The following is a 22,306-nucleotide window of genomic DNA, read 5'->3' on the forward strand; positions in this document are numbered from 1 at the left end:
CTCTCTTCTTCACCTCTCTTCCACACTCACCGTTACTCTGAACTATTGACTCCAAGTATTTAAACTCATCCACCTTCGCCACCTCTACTCCTTGCATCCTCACTATTCCTCTATCCTCCCTCTCATTCACACACATATATTCTGTCTTAGTCCTGCTGACCTTCATTCCTCTTCTATCTAGAGCATATCTTCATCTCTCCAGGGTCTCCTCCACCTGTTCCCTACTCTCACTACAGATCACAATGTCATCTGCAAACATCACAGTCCACGGGGACTCCTGTCTGATCTCGTCTGACAACCTGTCCATCACCATTACAAATAAGAAAGGGCTCAGAGCTGATCCTTGATGTAACCCCACCTCCACCTTAAACGCATCCATCACTCCCACCGCAGACCTCACCACTGTCACACTACCCTCATACATATCCTGTACCACTATTACATACTTTTCTGACACTCATGACTTCCTCATACAATACCACAACTCCTCTCTAGGCACCTTGTCATATGATTTCTCTAAGTCTACAAAAACACAATGCAACTCCTTCCGACATTCTCTGTACTTCTCCATCAACACTCTCAGAGCAAAGATCACATCTGTAGTGCTCTTTCCTTGCATGAAACCATACTGCTGATCACTAATCATCACGTCTCTTCTTAATCTTGCTTCCACTACTCTTTCCCATAACTTCATGCTGTGACTGATCAATTTTATCCCTCTGTAGTTACTACAGCTCTGCACATTACCCTTATTCTTAAAAATTGGTACCAAAACACTTTTTCTAAATTCCTCAGGCATCCTCTCACTTTCAAAGATTTCATTAAACAATCTGGTTAAAAACTCCACTGCCATTTCACCTAAACACCTCCATGCTTCCACAGGTATGTCATCTGGGCCAACAGCCTTTCCATTCTTCATTCTCTTCATAGCTATCCTTACTTCCTCCTTGCTAATCCATTGTACTTCATGATTTACTATCCCTACATCATCCAACCTTCTCTCCCTCTCATTCTCTTCATTCATCAACCCCTCAAAGTACTCTTTCCATCTCCTCAACACACTCTCCTCGCTTGTGAGTATGTTTCCCTCATTATCCTTTATCACCTTTACCTGCTGCACATCTTTCCTAGCTCAGTCCCTCTGTCTAGCCAATTGGTACAGGTCCTTTTCTCCCTCCTTAGTGTCCAACCTTTCATACAACTCTTCATATGCCTTATCTGTAGCCTTCGCCACCTCTCTCTTTGCCATGCACCTCATCTCCTTATACTCCTGTCTACTTTCTTCATCTCTATGACAATCCCACTTCTTCTTTGCCAACCTCTTTCTCTGTATACTCTCCTCTACTTCCTCATTCCACCACCATGTTTCCTTGTCGTCCTTCCTCTGTCCAGATGTGATACCAAGCACCTTTCTAGCCGTCTCCCTTACTAGATCTGCTGTAGTTACCCAGCTATTTGGTAACTCTTCACTGCCACCCAGTGCCTGCCTTAACTCATCCCTGAACTCCACCTCACAATTACCCTTTTTTAATTTCCACCACTTGATCCTTGGTGCTGCCCTCACACTCCTCCTCCTCTTCTTGATAACCAACGTCATCCTACAAACCACTATCCTATGCTGCCTAACAACACTTTCTCCGGTCACCACTTTACAGTCTCCAATCTCCTTCAAACTGGCCCTCCTACATAAGATATATCCACCTGTGTGCATCTTCCTCCACTCTTGTATGTCACCCTATGCTCCTCCCTCTTGTTAAAATACATATTCACCACAGCCATGTCCATCCTTTTCGGAAAATCCACTACCATCTGAGCTTCTGCATTTCTTTGTTTAACACCATACTTACCCATCACTTCCTCATCCCCACTATTCCCTTCACCAACATGCCCATTGAAATCTGCTCCATTCACCATTCTCTCACTCTTGGGTACAGTCATCACCACTTCATCCAATTCACTCCAAAATCTTTCTTTCTCATCCATTGCACACCCAACTTGTGGAGCATATGCACTAACAACATTCATCATCACACCATCAATTTGCATCTTCATAAACTTCACTCTATCCGACAATCTTTTCACCTCCAAAACACTCTCAGCATACTGTTCCTTCAGAATAACTCCTACGCCATTTCTCCTCCCATCCACACCATGATAAAACAATTTGAACCCACCACCGATACACCTAGCCTTACTGCCCTTCCATCTGGTCTCTTGCACACACAATATACCAACCTTCCTTCTGTCCATCATATCAGCTAGCTCTCTACCTATACCAGTCATACTGCCAACATTCAAAGTTCCGACCCTCACTACCACAGTCCTAGCATTTCTCCTCTCCTCCTGCCTTCGGCCATGTCTTCCGCCTCTTCTCCTCCTTCGGCCAACAGTAGCCCAATTTCCACCAGCACCCTGTAGGCTAACAGTACTGGTGGCATTCGTTGTTAACCCGGGCCTCTACCGATCCGGTATAAAAATTTTTCTTGGTGACTGCATGAAATTTTTGGCGAAGTTTTACGCCGGATGCCATTCCTGACGCAACCCTCCCCATTTATCCAGGCTTGGGACCGGCACAAAGAAATGCACTGGCTTGTGCATCCCCAGTGGCTGGGTTGGTTTGGTTCTTAGAATACTCCCTGCTATTTCATGAATATAATACTCTCCACTTTGAAATATAGTTTTCTGCTTGTGCTATGTATAAGAGCCTTAATTGTGTTGCTCTAAAATATCCCCACAAATTAGGTAATCCTAGTCTGCCTTGCTCTATTGGTAGAACCAGATTATCCCACTTGACCCTTGCTTCTTCCCTTCCCAGATAAAATCCTTCAACTCTTTTTTAATTGCTATCCACAACTTCTCCTCATGTTTTCTAAATTCTTGGATTAAAACTGAGAGCCATCCGATATTTCAGACATGCTACCATAACAGGATGTCTTACACTGCTCCAACATTTAGATTATTTTATTAAAATTTAAAATCCACTCTGACTCTTGGTGTTTAAGGGTATGCCTTCTTGAAGTTTCACCACTGTGTGAGCTTTTTGTTTATTTAGTTTATAAACTTCTCTACTTCACTCTACTAAATATTTTACATTACTCTCTATTTCGTGTCAGCATCCTAAAATTCATGTCTTTGTCAGGAGATGTCAGTATAAACACAAAAATATCACTACTGTGAAGCTGTTTTTTTTTTTTTTTTTTTGTTAAGGAAACATTAAAACAAAATAAGAAAGATGCCAAAATACAATGACATTATTTTAAAAAAGTTAAAACACACAAGATATGTTTTTAGATAATGTATAATAGCAATATATCATGTATGGGTTTGAGGTAAACTTTGCATCATTCTTGCCCAAACATCATATATTGCTGAATTAACTCATCTAGTCAAAATACAGTTGCTCAGCTGTTATTTTCACTTCAATAAAAGCTTGCCAGTTGTTTTTGGGCTACTTTGCAGTTGATAACTGCATAGATTTTACAAATTTTTAACCGAACATACCTAATACCATTTCAAAGGCATTTGTTACATAATGATTTGTACAGTGACACGGGTGAATAGCTGTGCACATGGATAAAAGCCAGCCCCTAAAGTCATACCTCTGCATGGATCTGATAACTATGAACTTTTGGTGAAAATGTGATAAGAAGCAAAGATTAAAAAAAAGAAGGCTGACAAAAATGAAAGCCTAAGAAAAAGTTACCAAACTTCAATGACTGCACTAAGTCTGAAAATGTTTAGATAACAGCTGAAAAAGAAAAGAAGAAAGTCATAAAAATTTGTTTTAAGTTCTATTTATATTTTATTTATTTGATAAACAACGATACACCCTTGATGGTTCTCACTACAGGAAATTGCAGACAATGGAAAGGGTTTTTTCAAAAGTGGCATCTGCTTTAGAAATCATAAAAGTTGTACTAGAAAAGGGACAATGCCTGAAAAAGAGAGAGTCATAGGTGCTTTTCCATAAACCTCTAAAGCAGTATAAAACAGTGAGAGAAAACTCTCTTGTCATCTCCAGGCACATGCTGATATCTCTTGGCCTAAATGTTTTATTACTGTGATGCTGAAAATGAATATTTTTGAATAGTTTGTAAGTTAGTACAGGCAGGAGCAGCCTTAGATCAACTGGTGCCCTAGGCAAAAGGGCTTCACCGCGCCCTCCACCACACCACCTGGTGCCCCCATCCTGGTCTACCTACACCAAATAAATACTGGAAAAGCGTCCCTATTAGAGCGGCGCCCTAAGCGGCCACCTAGTTGGCCTATGCCTAAGGCCGGCTATGAGTGCAGGCACAAGCACTGGCTACCGGATTAGCCTAACACACCACAGACTGTCAAAGATCAGTCAACAAAGGTTTAGCGCAGTGTCTTTCAGTGCTCCTCTCATCTTTCGGGTATACCAATAACTTTAAGGAAAGAAGGATCTCTCCTTCTTGTACGTCTTCAGTGTAAGAGCAGGACTTATAAAAGAAGTAGAGTGTGTCACCTTCTGAATGAGTGGAAGTGCTGACACTGACGACCAAGCAGCAGTTGTAATTTGTACTCCACCTAAAAGCTCTAACATTTGGGGGAAATAAAATACCTTATGAGGGCATTTTGGCTAATATTAAGTGTGGGTACTCCCTTGAAATATGTGCTGCAAACTTACGAAATCCAGTAAAGTCAGTCATACACTGCACTCACATATTGGAATAATTTCAGAGCTTTACCAAAATAAATTAATAAAGGTGCAGATAACAGCATGTTGCATCAGAAAAAAAGATTCAGCAGAAAGGGACTTTACAGGAAGTTATAGGCAGATCCAGGTGTGATGCCATGGGAGAGCAACTGATGTGAAATGTGGAACCAGATTCCAAAATATGCTTTCTTGATTTAAGTGACTTCTTCTGGTGTATTACACAAAAGCAAGTAATTTACAATGAGAACAAGTCTTTTGGAGTCTAGTCCACATTGTAAGCCTTACAGAATGTCCTTACAATGTAGTAAGTCACTTACACCTAGATCATGTCTTTTAGAATTGGGCTCATGATGTCTGCATTGTTTTCTTCTTTCTTAACTCAGACTATAACACATTTCTAAGCTATATCTAAGGCTTCTGAAATATGCAACAGAAACTGCATTGTGAAACTGCATTTGTAAACTGTCTTAGTGAAAAGAGGATATTTGTTCTTTTATGCAACAGAGAGAAAAATGCACACATCTTTTCAAATGAAAAATGCAGTAACTGTGGTACAAACTCTAAGATACATCCGGCACATGAAATATGAACTGCTTGCATGTAATTGCAGGAAAATGATAAATGGGGCCATCAGGAAACTCCTGAGATTAATGCTGCAAAAAAGGCCAACAGTAACAGCAGTATATAAAATAGTGTGTTTAATTCTGCTGAAAAAAAGTTAGTTATATCTAGTTACTCAGGAAAAGGATAACACAATATTTATGTTGAGATGAAAGTAGTCAACTATGAAGTCAATCCTGCTGTAAACTTTGGTGTGTCAACATCTGTGCCAGTCTCCTCTTCGGCGTGTGCCTTTCTAGTGTTCTAATATCCTAGCAGTTCAGATTGCATTATTTCCCTGCAACAGGGACAGCCATGTCAGCTAGTATTCGAGTTTTAGTTATGCTATCTGTGTATTTTTTATTCTTTGCTGTGTAACTCCTTTTATCTCAGCAGATTAACTTCATTGTTTTCTTTTCTTTTTTACTTTTAAGACCTTGCAGTTGGAATTTACTTATGCATCATTTATTATTGGAAAAGTGAGAATTGTTAGCAGTGTAGGATGTCAAGCCTCTGCATCTGCCTCCAACACTAGGCCATTAGCAAATTATTCATGGTGTATTACTATTGCAAACTGTCTACTATCAGCAGTGGCATGGTAAATGATTTGCTGGTTTTCTGGCCTAGTATCTAGGGTGGTGGCAGATCTGTTTTGCCAATATAAAATATGTGGGGAATTGGATAATTCTATCAGTTTTCCCTGAGCAGAGTGTATGTCTGTGTGTTTGAAGTGCCACCACTGTGAGTAGGGTACAATGGAAGACACTGAGGTTCACAGACAGAAAGGAGTAAGAAACGGGTTTAAGATGTTAGTCAAAGGCTCAGCTCAATAGATGTTCAACGCGGAGTCCTAGTCTTGGTCTGAATGTTGGAGGCTCATACCCTGAGTAGGGGTCTATATCATATGAGTGAATCACACAAATTGCGAACGCTCATAATATTGAATGTACCAGACCTCGAACACCCCCCACTAAATATATATTCCAACTCCAAGATCAGACTACAGTGAGTAAAGGGCAAATATCCCATTCTTCACTGTACCGCAATCTCGGAAAAAGCACTTCGAGGTCCGGTACATTCAATATTATGAGCGTTCGCAATTTGTGTGATTCAGTGATATGATATAGACCTCCTGGGTAGCTGTACATATTTTCTGTCTATTCTTGAAAGCAGGTTGTATTTTTCGAATTGTTCATGGAAACTGATTTTTGTACATATTTTCTACTTTAAGCTGATAGATGCCACTGGTGTGCCTCGACAGGCCATACCTCTTGGTAGCCATCAGTCCAACCTGTGATCAGAGGAGGGTGGACAGTGGACAGTGGAGTGAATCCAAGGACAACATCCTTAGTCCCTCACATAAACGAAAGCTATGTACTTAGCATAACAATGTATCCGTGTCATCTGTCTCCACCTGGTTCAACATGTGGGTTATTGGATCTGACTCTGATTCAACTTGGATCTGACACTGACCAAATCCTTCACACCTCAACTCACCAGGCTACACCTCCCTTACTCACAATACCATGCTCCTCCACTGACCCCTTAGATCGAGTTTACCCCATCTAAAACAAGCTCTAAACTACACTACTCTCATAAAGGAGGAGGACAAAGGACTCCGAGAACAAAGGACAAAGCAACCTCTCTCACTCAGTCATCTCAGATAACGATGTTCACCAAATAAACAAAGGCGGTGCAGGAGGAGGGGAAGGTTGAACTAGACAGAGACAGACAACATGGCTCTATTGTTATGGTAAGTACATAACTTTTGTAACCAATGTTGTCTTCTCTTTCTGGCTTCAACCAATGGCATGGAGTCCCCAGCCACATGAAAATCCTCGGGATGAACTAAAGAAGGATATTCCACAATATGGTGGAGCCAAAGGAAGCCCTGGATCTGGACTGAATATCCAGCTTGTAATGAGAAACAAAGGTATGATGGCCCAGTCAAGTAGCCACTGCACAAACCTTATCCAAGGATGTTTTAGAAAAGAAAGCTGTCGAAGTAGCCACAGCTGTAGTAGAATGACCTTAGGTTTGCCAGGCAGGGTCTTGCCTGTCAAGTCATAAACAAAAGAGATGTATTCTGACAGCCACTTAAATAAAGTCACTTTTGACACAAGTCTGCCCAATCTAGATCTCAAATAGGAAAAATTGGATTTTCTAAAGGTCTTGCTGCTGTCCAGGTAAAATCTCAATTGTCTATGCACATCCAAACAATGCAGAAAGTATTCACCCTTTTTCAAAAAATTGGGGAAAAATACAGAAAGGTGAGCAGAACAATTGAGAATACTCTTTGAGGCCACCTTGGGCAGAAAAGAAGGATTAGTGTGGCGAGAAACCCTGTCTTTATGAAACATTAGATAAGAAGGTGAGGAATCAAAAGATTGTAGTGCTGGAACTTTCCTAGCTGAAGTAACAGCCACCAAAAACAAGGTTTTCCAAGATAACAACTGCAGGTCTGAAAAAGAAGAAGTTTGGAAAGGAGGGTCTGCAAGGCCATAACAAATTCCAGGAGGGGACTGGATCCCAAATGGGAGGATGCAACAAAAAGGTACCCTTGAGAAAAGCCTTGGAAATCTTGAGAGCAGCCAAGGGAACATTGTCCCAACCAACAAGAAAATTAGAAATAGCTGCCAACAGCATCTTAATTATAGAAAAACTGGAGCCTGAATAAAGCAGCTCAGAAAGAAAATCCAGAACAAAGTCTAAAGAAGTGGAAAAAGGATCAAATCCTTTAGATTTCACCCACACCACAAAACATCTCTATTTGCTGGAATACACTTTCCTGGTAGAAAACGTTTGGGATGAAAACAAAATATGCATGATGCTATCTGACAGCTTGGGATTCCTGGCTATAAAAGGAACTGCAGAAACCATGTGGTTAGCTTGAGGGACTGCAGACTGCGAGGATCCAGACCCAATGGAGAATTTTAAGCCTAACCTAGCTACCAAACTACCTACACTAAATATATTCTAACTACAATACTTCTAACCAGGGTAACACACACACACACACACACACACACACACACGCACACACACGCACACACACACGCACACATGCACACGCACTAGAACTTTAAGCCTAACCTAGGTACAGAACTACCTACACTAAATTTATTCTAACTACGGTGACTCTAACCAGGGTAACACACACATATACCAGAACTTTAAACCTAACCTTGCTACCAAACTATCTACACTAAATCTATGCTAATTACAATGATTATAACCAAGGTAACACCACACACACACTAGAACTTTAAGCCTAACCTAGTTACAGAACTATCTAAAATAAATCTAGTCTAACTACGGTGACTCTAACTAGGGTAACACACACACATACATACTAGAACTTTAAGCCTACCCTAGCTACCAAACTATCTACACTAAATCTATGCTAATTACGATGATTCTAACCAAGGCAACACAGACACACACACACACACACACACACACACACACACACACACACACACACACACACACACACACACACACACACACACACTCACACACACACGCACACACACACACACGTGCACACACTAGAACTTTAAGCCTAACCTAGCTACCAAACTACCTATACTATACTTAAACTATTCTAACTATGATACTTCTAACCAGGGTAACACACACACACACACACACACACACACACACACACACACACACACACACACTAGAACTTTAAGCCTAACCTAGCTACAGAACTACCTAAAATAAATCTAGCCTAACTACGGTGACTCTAACTAGGGTAACACGCACACACATACTAGAGCTTTAAGCCTAACCTAGCTACCAAACTATCTACACTCTCTAAATCTAAACTCTATGCTAATTACGATGATTCTAACCAGGGTAACACACACACACACACACACACACACACACACACACACACACACACACACACACACACACACACACACACAAGAACTTTAAGCCTAACCTAGCTACAGAACTACCTAAAATAAATCTAGTCTAACTACGGTGACTCTAACTAGGGTAACACACACACATGCTAGAACTTTAAGCCTAACCTAGCTACCAAACTATCTACACTAACTCAATGCTAATTACCATGATTCTAACCAGGGTAACACACACACACACACACACACACACACACACTAGAACTTTAATCCTAACATACATTAGCTTCCAAACTACCTACACTAAATCTATTGTAACTGCGATGATTCTAACCAGGGTAACACACATGCACACTAGAACTTTAAGCCCTAGCTACCAAATTACCTACACTAAAGCTATTCTAAGTAAGATAATTCTAACCAGGGTGAAAGAGACACACTAGAACTTTAAGCCTAACCTAACTACCAAACTTCCTACACTAAATCTGTTCTAACAGTGATGATCCGATGATTCTAACTAGGGTTTTACACACACACACACACACACACACACACACACACACACACACACACACACACACACACACACACACACACACACACACACACACACACAACCTTTAAGCCTAACCTACCTACAAAACTACCTACACCAAGTCTATTCTAACTGTGATGATTCTAACCAGAATAAGGGAAAAAAACAGGTGAAAGAATTATCACAAAAAGCTATTTGAAAAGGATACGCAAATGCAGAGCTAGACTGAGCTGCTGACAGGAACGGTGGCAAACTTGATCTGAGGGGTTAGATAAGGACCAGAGGATAGCAGGTAAGGGAGACAGAGCCTGGTGAGTTGAAGTCTGAAGGATCTGGCCATTGTTGGATTCGATAACCCATAATTTGAAGCCAGACGGAGAAAACAACATTGGATACAGTGTTATACTATTTAGCAGTTGTAGGATTCAAACCTTGCCTGGCAATAAATTCTCTTGTTACTGTGAGATAAGGTATCATCTGCTTTATTTCTATATAATACCATAAACAAATACCTGCCATTGTAAACCTGTCACTTGAAAAAGAAACCAGGGTAGAGGACAGATTTGGTAAGAGTGTTTTCTAGATGCTTCACTGAATCCAGACATGTCATGGGAATCTGACTGACAAGGTCCTTGCTGAATGGAAGAAGCCAGATGCAGTTATATCTACTATCAATTTATGTTTTACATTCCCTTTTCTCAGTATGACAGAAACGTAGCAGTTCTTAAATGAACCTTTTATAGGAAGAGGCAAGAGAACAGTAGCAGAGACAAGAAAGGATGCAACAATACAAGGTACTCCCCGAAAATACCCGCTCCTCTAGCTTCCCTAGATCTGGTCCAAATGACTGTGTTCTCTTTTTCCCATCCTACTTGCCATTCTTCCTATAAGAGAATGTTTCATGCTACTTTGAAAGTTAACTGATTACTTTAAACAAGTTGTTCGTGCAGATCATTTCCAAAGGCTCTTAAATAAAATTCTTCAAGACACCTGTACCAGGACTAATTTCATATAGTATATATATATATATATATATATATATATATATATATATATATATATATATATATATATATAATACAATAGCAGGCTGCTGGTCTGAAAATGTATTCACCTTCCCTAGTGCTTCAACATGCAGCCTTCTCAGGGAATAAAGAACAATCTGTTTCCACCAACACTTTTATATTAAATTAATCCACTTAATCAAGGAATAATTTACTAGTATTCCTTCAGTTAATTATTCCTTAATTAAGTGGATTAATTTAATATGAAAGTGTTTATTCCCTGAGAAGGCTTCATGATGAAGCACTAGGGAAGGTGAATACATTTTCTGACCAGCAGCCTGCTATTGTATTTTATATATATATATATATATATATATATATATATATATATATATATATATATATATATATTATATATATATATACTATATGACATTAGTCTTGGTACAGGTGTCTTGAAGAATTTTAATTAATCAATCAATCAATCAATTAATTAATTAATTAATTAATTAATTAATTAATTAAATTAGTCATAATTTTAAATTATATTCCTGGGTCAATGTCCACCCGGCTTCCACTGCATCCCATGCATCCCCTTTTTCTGGTTGTCATGTGAAATAGTCATGTAGTTTCAATTTCTTTAAATTTACTCAAGTACTACTGCCCTGCATTACACATCTATGCATATTGTATCTCAGTTACATAAACATTCCTTTGGGTATAAATCTATCCTTCTGGAGAAAGGTACTTTAAATTAAAGTATTTCACCAATATTTAATGATTTCATAAAAGGAAGATAAGGCCTGGAAGGTAAGATTGTTTTTAACTTACTATCCACCACTAAAATATGACATTTTTCTTCAGATAATTGTACAGAAACTTTGCTAGATAGCAGCATCCTTTATTATAAACAATATTTTTCTTACCTTATTCACTGCATTTATTTATTATTTATGCTTTGCTCTCTGAGTTAGTTTCACTAGGCCAGTGTCCTCTTTTCAAGGGAGCCCCAACATGATAATTCATATTAACTAGGGGAAATTTGGCCAGGGCACAGAGGAACTTACCCTTCTCCTTTTTCAATAAGTGCTGTGGGATTATTTACATCCACCTCAGACAGCTAGAGCTTTAATATCTCATCTGAAGGATGGCACTCTCAGCAGTACACCCCCCCCATGTTGTACTGCAGTGTCAGTACTGGAAATTTAATCCAAGCATCTAGGGTGGGAAAAGAACCCACAGCCTTCTGCTTTTCCAGTACCAGATGAGAGTCTGTTACCTCATGACTTAAAAAAAAAAAAAAATTCCGTGCTATCCCCTAAGTCTCAAAACAACCCACTAAACAAGTGTAGTGGGTCCAAAAACAAAACAGTGTACAAAACTTCTGTGTGGAAGATTTTCAGTCCATATATCTCTAGTTAATCACTGTATATTAATCAGATGAGACAAAAGTAGTAGAAGTAGCGAACTTAAACTCGCCTTAAGTAAAAAAAAAAAAAAATAATAATAATAAAAAAATATATAATTATACAGAATTACTAAGTATTCGAAAGTAATCCAAGCAAGGCAGGCAGTCTGTTTCCAGTTGAAAATCCTTTATTAAGTACACAGACAAGCGATCCAAGTAAAACAAAAATAGAGTAATAGTTTCCTCAGAAGCTTTCTAAATATATATATATATATATATATATATATATATATATATATATATACTTTTTATCAGGCAAGGAAGTGGTTTATTGTGCTATAAAACAAAATGTTATTGGTACACATGTTAAATTTACATCCCTTCACCCATCAGTGTGACATTCGAGCTGGTCCTGCCCTGCTTAGTAGCTGTCATAATAATATAACCCTTATGTACTTTAATTAAAATTTATAATGATGTGGTATCTCTTATTTAACCAGATTATTAAGTAGATTATTAAGTCTGTGATTTTATCCAAAACAATATACTACATGGCTTGAAATACATCAACCTTAGTCCATTTAGCAATCAAAATATATATATAAATATATACATATACACTTTGCATGTAAAAAATCAATTGTAAAAATCATATTCTATTTTCATAACCTACAAAGATCGCTTTCTAGACTTCTTAAGGTCTGTGTATAAGAACCCTAAAAACTATCTATAAAAATATGTATAATTGTATAATTAGTATTGTTAATACACATCATTTTGAATAAAGTGGAAAAAAGAGAACCAGAAAAAGAAAAAATAATAAGAAAAAATGTATGATGATGGAAACAAAATAAACACTTACATTACAACTGATTTAAAATGGTATTTAAAGCCAACTGGTAGAATAAAATGAAATAAAATAAAATTAGTCATGTAAACAATGTGGCGATTTTCTAAGTTCCATGGCACTTTTAATTGAACAGTAGTAGTTTAGTCCTGGCTTCCTAAAAGAGTTCAACTTTAATTGCCACATGAGGTCATGTTTCTAAAGAATATTCGGGATGTCTCCTTTAAGATCACCCATGTCTATGCGATCCATTATCTGGAACTTAAAACCTGTGTGTCTTTTATGAAGAGAAAGGTGTTTGGCTAGTGCATTATTTTTACATCCACAGCGGATTTCTGACAGATGACATGAAATCCTACGCTTGAATTTATTTACAGTCCTGCCCACATAGAATGCATTACATTCATTGCACTGTGCCCTGTAAATTACTTTTGTAGTGTTACAGTCACCCCATGCACTGGTCTTAATGATTTTCTTTAAATAAGGGCAATAAAAACTATAACCTTGCTGTATAAATATACAAAATGTACAATTAGTTTCACATCTTTTAGTGTTTCTCTCATATGATCTAGGTTTAAATTCAACAAAACCTCTAATGTTCTTGGCCTTCCTATAAATAAAGGATGGGGCTTCACCTAAGATGTCAATCAGAAAAGGGTTTCCTGTGACAATGTCCTAGTTTTCTTCAATAGCATTTTTGATACTGTAAATTTTGGGTACATTATACTTGTTTTTTGTAGGATGTAGACTTTTACTATGGAGTAATAAGTTAACCCTCGTTGGTTTTCTTAATAGATCAGTGGTGATTCTGTTATTGTTGGTGTCCTTGGAAATCTGCATATCTAAGAAAGTGGTTGAAGTATAGCTATGGGAAGAGGTAAACTTCAGGAAGGGGGTTGTTTGATTCAGGTAAGTGATAAAATCTCCAAGCTGCAAGGTGTCACTTTCCCACAGTTCCCTGATCTGTGCGTTCGACATTGTCAACTTTCATGTTTTTAAGTTCGACAGAAGAGCGTTCACTATTTTAAGCATTTGCTCTGCTGATATAGAGCCCCCCTAAAATCTTCCTCACCAGATTGTCTGCTGCTTTTCTGCACGTGTCCAAACCACCATAATCTGTTCTCTTTGATCTTTTCTGCAATTGGAGCTACTTTGGCTTCTGCTCTTATGTCCTCATTTCGTCATCTGTCCCACAGTGTGCATCATACCACTCTTCTCAGGCACTTCATTTCCATCACCTCTAGCTTCTTCAACTGTTCTGCCTTTACTGCCCAGGTTTCTGTACCATACAGAAGTACTGGTTGCACTACTGTCTTGTACAGCTTACTTTTCAGCTTCTTTGGCATTCTTCTGTCATAGACTACACCTGACACTTTATGCCATTTAGCTGCAGCCCTTCTGATTCTAGCTTTGACCTCTTCATTCAGACTTTCCTTCTACTCAACCACCCCTCCCAGATACTTTAAGCTGTTTATCTGTTCCACTATCTTTCCTTCTATCTCTGTTCTCAGCTTCTTCTGATTTCCCCAGTTTGCTGCCATTACCACTGTCTTAGCTGTGCTGTTTCATCCCATGTGCCTTCCATTTTGCATTCCATTCTCCTATACTTTGCTCAAGTTCTAGCTCATTGTCTGCCTGTAATGCCACATTATCTTTATACAGCAACTTTGTTGATCCATCCCCTCCAATCTGTTTGCTAATGTAGTCTATCACCAGTATGAACAGCAGTGGGCTCAGAGCTGAATCCTGATGTACACCCACTCCCACTGGGAACCCCTCTGTGAGGCCAAACACTGTTCGTACTTGAGTCACTGGGTCCTTGCACATAGCCTGTGCTAATTCTACCAATGTTTCTGGGACTTCAAACCATTGCAGTATTGCCCAGATCAGCTTTCTTGGGATCTTGTCATATACTTTCTTCAAGTCTAGGAATGCCCAGCTGGACTCTCTCTTCATTTCTAGTTTCTTCTCAAGTATTTGTCTCACTACAAACATTGGGTCAGTTGTGCTGCATCCTGATCTGAATCCAAACTGCTCATTTCCCATCTTACATTCTACTGCTCTGTCTATCTGTTTATCAATCACTTTGTCCAGAACTTTCATGCAGTGTAATAGGAGTTTCATGCCTCTGTACTGCCCACAGTTGTGGATGTACCCTTTGTTCTAGTACACACTGGCATGAGTATGTTTATTTTCATCATCTGGGATACGCCTTTCTCTCCACACTGCTATTAGTACCCTGGGGAGCCATTTCTCCCCTATCTCACCCAGCATCTTTATCATATCTGCTGTGACCTCATCTGAGCCTGCTGTTTTCCCTGACTTTATCTTCCTTAGTGCTGTTCTTACTTCTTCTAAGGTGGGCTCCTCTTCGTCTCTCATCGTAGGTTGTTTCTGGGGCAATACAACGTCTGTGGGGTTTTCTTCATTCAGAAGCTGCTGGAAATACTCCTTCCATCTGCCTTTGATGTCCTATGGACTAGTGAACAGGTTGTTGCTAGCATCCCTTATGAAGGGTGTCTGACTATCTTATCTTTCTGTCTTTGCCTTGCAACTTGATATAGTTTCTTTGTGCCCCTTAAAGAGTCACTTTCCAGATGTTGGTAGAGTGCCTCTGATGCCCTATTCTTTGCTACTGCAACTTCTTTCTTAGCTTCTTTGTTAGCCAGCCAGTAGTCCTTGATAGCCTAGTCAGTCTTTTCTATCTTCCACTTCTTCCTGCACTCCTTTCTTTCTATGACTTCCTGGACTTCTGCATTTTACTGCCAGCTTTCCGTATGTACCTTATTTCCATATCTGGCTTGGCCACATATTTTTTCAGTAGTCCTAACCCATGCTGTTTTTAGGAACTGTCATTCTTGTTCAACTCCACTTATTTCCTCCTCTTCTTAAGGTGCTAGTGCCCTGAGTAATTCCTTGAACTGTTGTACTTTCTCTCCAGTCAACTTCCAGGTCTTCAGCCTGGTCTTTGTTTACCCTAGAGCCTTCTCTGACCCCTGCTTGCAGCTGATTGTGGCAACTAGTGGGTTATGCTGTGGGCCGACTGTTTCACTGGGGATGACTTTCCAATCATGGATTCTACCCCAGTGCCTTTTCCTTACTAGGAGGAAGTCTACCCGAGTTGCATGTTGGCTACTCTTGTATGTGATCTTGTGACTGTCTCTCTTTCTGAACCATGTGTTGGCTACTATCAAGCCATTTGCCAAACAAAGTCTAGAATGGCTTCTCCTTCTTTATTCCTGTTGCCACACTAATGTGGACCCAGGCAGTCCTCATATCCCATTCTGTCTGTCCCGATATGTGCATTCAAGTTAGGCATTATCAACACCAATTCATGTTGTCCTGCTTTATCTAGTAGGTCCTGCAACTGTTGTCTGAATGCTTACTTTTCCTCACTATCACAGCCCTGCTGTGGGACACAGGCTGAGATAATGAATACTGCCTTATCATTACAGTGGAGTCTGATTGCCATGATTCTGTCATTAATTCTGATGATATACCTCACTGCCTTCTGAAACCTCTCTCTCACAACAATTCCTACACCATTTCTAGCCTGTCCCCCTCCTGAGTAGCAGAGTCTGGATCCCAAGCCAGGAACAAATACCCTACTCGACAAAATTTTTAGCATTAGGAGAGGTGAGCAGTGTCCACTGTCATGCCCTTTCTTTGTAAAAAACATTTCCTTCAAAAGTGAAATATACCGTGTGTTAAACAAAAATGGAAGATTAGCAGAGTAAAGGAAGCAGACGACCTTCCCCTAGATATTAAATCACTGCTCTTATTCCTAATTCAATCACCGTGGTAGAATAAATCTTTAAAATCCTTACTCAGTCCAGAATATTCTTTTTGCCATACTTTTGATTTAAAACTTCCACTGTGTTACCGGTATCCTTAATAAAAATTCAGTTTTGTTAACAAATGTTTTAAAAATAAATGCTTAAAAGTAATCATATGAGTGTTGGAATTAAGCAACTGCAGAAATTATCAACAATCTGAGATATTAAGTCAACTCTTTTAGATTTTAGGTATGGAATAAAACACTGCAGATGAGAAATATCCTGCCTTTCTAAGAAGCCTAATGCCATACTTTGATTTAAAAGCTCCAGACAGTGATTGTTATAACTATCCTCATTCACTGTTCATATTATGCTACACTGCTACTTTTGTTAGATTTACACAACCATAAATTTGATTTTTCTACATATTAACTTTTCGGTAAAAACAAAATGAAAACTCCAGCAAAGCTAGAACTTCCACTGAGTGACCTCTCAAACCTCTTGTATCAGAGGCACATGGGATAGATGCAAATGACCCTTATAACATCAGGTGTTTCAGCTAATTGGCAATTCTGAATGCCCATGACTTGTTTTGTCATTTTAATGGACAATTTCAGGCCAATAAAGCCAAACCCCACTAGCTGTGGATATGCATATTTCGGCCTTGTTATGACCTTTGATTAAACATAAGAAACACAGGGCTGTTATACCCAGCTGATGCCCATTATCATTAGGCACATGGGCATTCAGAATCGCCAATTAGCTGAAACACCTTATGTTCATAAGGGTCATTTGCATATATACCATGTGCCTCTGATACAAGAGGTTTGGGAGGTCACTCAGTGGAAGTTCTAGCTTTGCTGAAGTTTTCATTTTGTTTATACTGATTGTTTTTTTCAGTGACCTTCTCACTTATTGTTTGGGTTTGTTGTTTGGGATATTTTTGCAGTGACCCTAATGATAATGGACATCAGCTGGGTATAACAGCCCTGTGCTTCTTATGCTTAGTCAAACACTCTGCTTGTGCTGTGCTGATGAGATCATAACAAGGCTGAAATCTGCATATCCACAGCTAGTGGGGTTTGACTTTATTGGCATGAAATTGTCCATTAAAACGATGAAACAAGTCATGGGCATTCAGAATCGCCAATTAGCTGGAATGCGAAATTTGAATAAAACTATCTATCTATACATTTCAGTTTATTCTTCTTATATGAAATTTCCAAAAGTGCAGGCTGGACAGTTACATTTTTATAGGCTTGCCCTACTATTTTAGCCTCAACAAAATTTCAAGAACCCATGCATGTTTGGTTCCATTTTCTGCATATGTGAGAGTTCATCATATTCCTGTTTAACAGATTCAGTGACAGATTGTGCTACAGATGATACAGGACGAATGCATCACAAAGCTAAGGCTTCAGGTGTTTCCCTGTCTGAAAAATTATCTCATCGTGGCTAGTTCACTCAGAAAAAAAATGAAATCTTCAAAGGACTAGAGTACAAAAATGTGTCTCTGTTCTTGTGAAATGCAGTAATCCTGAGCAAAATCCTTTGTCTGCCTTGGGAAGTATATTTCTTACATCTAGTTCCAGATACTGAGAATGGATGGATCTCACACCCTTCCTTGGGGAGCATACTTCTCACATCTAGCTCAAAGATACTGAGAATGGATGTATCTCACACCCTTCCTTGGGGAGCATACTTCTCACATCTAGCTCAAAGATACTGAGAATGGATGTATCTCACACCCTTCCTTGGGGAGCATACTTCTCACATCTAGCTCAAAGATACTGAGAATGGATGGATCTCACACCCTTCCTTGGGGAGCATACTTCTCACATCTAGCTCAAAGATACTGAGAATGGATGGATCTCACACCCTTCCTTGGGGAGCATACTTCTCACATCTAGCTCAAAGATACTGAGAATGGATGGATCTCACACCCTTCCTTGGGAAGCATACTTCTCACATCTAGCTCAAAGATACTGAGAATGGATGGATCTCACACCCTTCCTTGGGGAGCATACTTCTCACATCTAACTCAAAGATACTGAGAATGGATGGATCTCACACCCTTCCTTGGGGAGCATACTTCTCACATCTAGCTCAAAGATACTGAGAATGGATGGATCTCACACCCTTCCTTGGGGAGCATACTTCTCACATCTAGGATGCTACAGCTGATATAAGAGGACTGCATCCAAGGGCTAAGGCTTCAAGGAGAGTGGCCTCAAAGGGAGTAATGTCTAAAAACATACAAAAAAGACTATGCTATAATAGTGTTTAGCTTTAAAGGCAATACAGAAGAATGTTAGATTTTAAATTTGAATCACGCATACATTCATAGGTGTGTACTGGGCTAATGGCCCTGGGGCCTTTACAAGCCTAGCCATAGGATTATCCTGGCATCATGCCACCTGACCTTAGTTCCCAGTGCCTCTGTCGCAGTGGCGGCTGGTGACTTCAAATTAAAGGAGGGCTGCAGGAGACAGCTGAATGGGTGGGGCCAATGGGAAGTGTGTGGCCAACTAGAAAGGGGTGGCGCTATGTTCAAAACCACAACAACTGGAACTTTAATTAAATACGCTGCCCTGGGTGCCATACAGTCATTACAAGAATCCAATCAAGACAAAATGAAGTGTAGAAGAAAAAAATATTTCAATGCATTGGCTGCACGACAACTTACTTAATATCCAGATGGAAACACAGGTTGTGAGGCATGAAAAAATAAATTACTTTTTAAACACATTACTGGAATGCCAGTCAAAATCAAGTATAAAAAAAAAACAAGCAGCACTCAACGCAAACCACTACTCCTTGCACTGGGTTCGGGCACCTAGGCAGTGAGACATTTCCCTGTGGTACATTTTGGCTGTGGACACATGGCTGAAGTGACATTCAGCTGCAGAGAAATATGGCTGTTTGTAAATTCCCTGTGGGCAAAGAGAAGCACATACTGCCATACCCACAGCTTTAATAACAAATGCATGGAGGCAGAAGAAGTAATGATTGTTGTGCTTAGTGTACAGTACATACTTGTGTAACTAAGTCATGTAGAAGTGTGCTACAGCATGCAGGAAATCCTGCCTGGTTCTGTAGTCATGGTTATGCTCCAGTATGCATTTTTAGGTAATGTTCCTTAGACACTGTGAAGAGGGTAATGGTCCACATACACTGATTATAAAGGTACTGCCCATTGTGCACTGCATTTTTACTGCCACTGACATGCCCTCTGGCCAGCCTGCTGCTTATGCCTGCCATATTGCCTGCTGCCTCATGTTCCCTTGGGGACCATGGACATTGTTTTCCCCCTGTGCATTTGGTTATTGAAGTTGTAGGTATGGCAACACATTCTTCTCTTTGCCCACAGGGAATTTGCAAACAGCCATATTTCTCTGCAGCTGAATGTCATTTCAGCCATTTGTCCCCAGTCAAATGTACCACAAGGAAAAGGTCTCGCTGCCTAGGTGCCTGAACCCCCTTGCACTGCAGTTCTAATTATAATTTATATTCAGCTTTATAAAATTACCAAGTAACATGCTGAAAGTAGCAATCTCTGTGATACCCCCACTTGTAAAAATGTTCCTTATCCAAAAAAGACCTGCTGCCTGACACAACTATCTACTTGTTTCATGGGGAAGACATGATCAAAGTAAAAAATGAACAGCAAACAAGAAACAAACTCAAGATAAATTGCTTAAAGGATTCCTGCACAAGTTATGGACTGCACATGATAGATTGGCATTCTGTTTAGTTTAAGGGTAAAGCCTGCAAAGATGACTGCAAGTCTCCAACAAATGTAATGAGCTTCTGAAAATACTGTAATCCTGTCCTTTATTACAAATACTGTCATATGTATTTCAATACCCAAGGCTTATACATTATCTAGTTATGTAAATATTCTCTGCATGGCAACAATGAAAAGGCTTTCAATGCTGGTAATTCTTTAACAGTATGCTTATTAAAGCTTACTTGCATCTTACAATCTCTGACAAGCTTACCTGATGGTCATTAAATCTTTGCTACTTAAACAGAGCAACAGGGCACTGTGACAGCATGCATTTCCTGAATAATAAGAAGCATAAATCAACAGTATAAAAATATGACAGAAAACCAGAACATTCTACAAAATCAAGGACAGATGAAAAGCCACGATTGTACTTGTGGTCTACCTTGGATGGGGGAATACTCTGCACACTTACTCTGCATAACTGCTCCTTGCCTTCCTTGGACACATCCAGAGCCACTACAATAGGTAGTAGGGTGCAACAAGTATGTCAAAATTTGAAATGTCTCTGGCTGACGGTGATGGCTCTGACACTCATACCTCTCAGCTTCAAAGCAAGAAATCTGGACAAAGCCATACATAGAACTAGAAGTGGGGCACAGGCCCAAAAATAAGGACAAATTTTAAATATTGCTCTTATAAACTTAGATAATAGAACAGTAGTAGGTCTTGCATTAGTGCAAATTTTCTGAAGGGTATGAAATCTGAAACTCAAATGTCTGACATTATTTTCTAACTACAATCTTTAATGACTTGCCACTAATTTGCCAGAAAACCACAAATTTATGAAAAACAGACCAAAAATATGATGCAAAATTATAAAGTTGCCACACAATATAGCTGGGAACATGTCAAAGAAGGGAAACCTTTTTAATATTAACACTGTTAACTTGAGCAGCTAACAAAATAAGAGCAACTACATGCATTTCTGAAATAAACGTAATCTATAACTCTGATCATTACAGTTATATATAATTGTAAACCCTCCATGTTTTCTTCCAAAATTGCCATTTTGAGGGGGGGTTATTAGGGGAAAGCAACATTTTGAGCCAAATTGGGGACAATTGAGAGGTTTGGATATTCCTAATTCTACAAAGCAATTTGCACGTACCTCTCAACCTCTTAATGCAGAAAATCTGGACAAGGCCAAATATATTGGGGGAACATACAAACACTTCTAAAAATTGCTCTTGTATAAACTTAAGACAGTTGATAGAATAACAGGTCTTGCTTTAGCATGCATTTTTTCTGAAGGTTATGACGTCTGAAACTCAATGTCTGTCATTTTGTGACTTCATTACTAAATGATTTGCTAGAAAAACAAATTTTATTTATTTATTTATATTTGTTGACCGGGAGTATCCAACTGGACGTAGGTCCATTTTCAGTGGAAGCCCGGGGAGAAAAGCTCCACAGTTAAAATAAACAGACAGCAGTTACATTGGATTACATAGCGATTAACAATTTACATAGCAATTACAACATATTTACAGATGAAGAACATAGTACATCAGTAGACAACTAGAATCTTTATCTGTGAGGTACATAACAGACATTAACAAATGCTACAATAAGAAGTTCCTGCTGTATAATAAGTACTAGGCTTATGAGCATCTGAGCTTGCTATAATCAAGGTAGTTAGTGGAGTGGAAAGAAAGGCAGTGGTTGGATGGGGTGGGTGATATTAGAGTGGGAGTTGCAAGGGCATAGCCAGCATGTTTTTAGGTGTGCTTTTAGTAAAGTTTTGAAGTGGGTGCATGATGGTATGGAGGTAATTGTGGGTGGGAGGG

Source organism: Protopterus annectens, chromosome 7.part0 (genome assembly GCF_019279795.1).
Source record: "Protopterus annectens isolate FY-2018-M chromosome 7.part0, PAN1.0, whole genome shotgun sequence".
In the NCBI taxonomy this organism is placed as follows: domain Eukaryota; kingdom Metazoa; phylum Chordata; order Ceratodontiformes; family Protopteridae; genus Protopterus; species Protopterus annectens.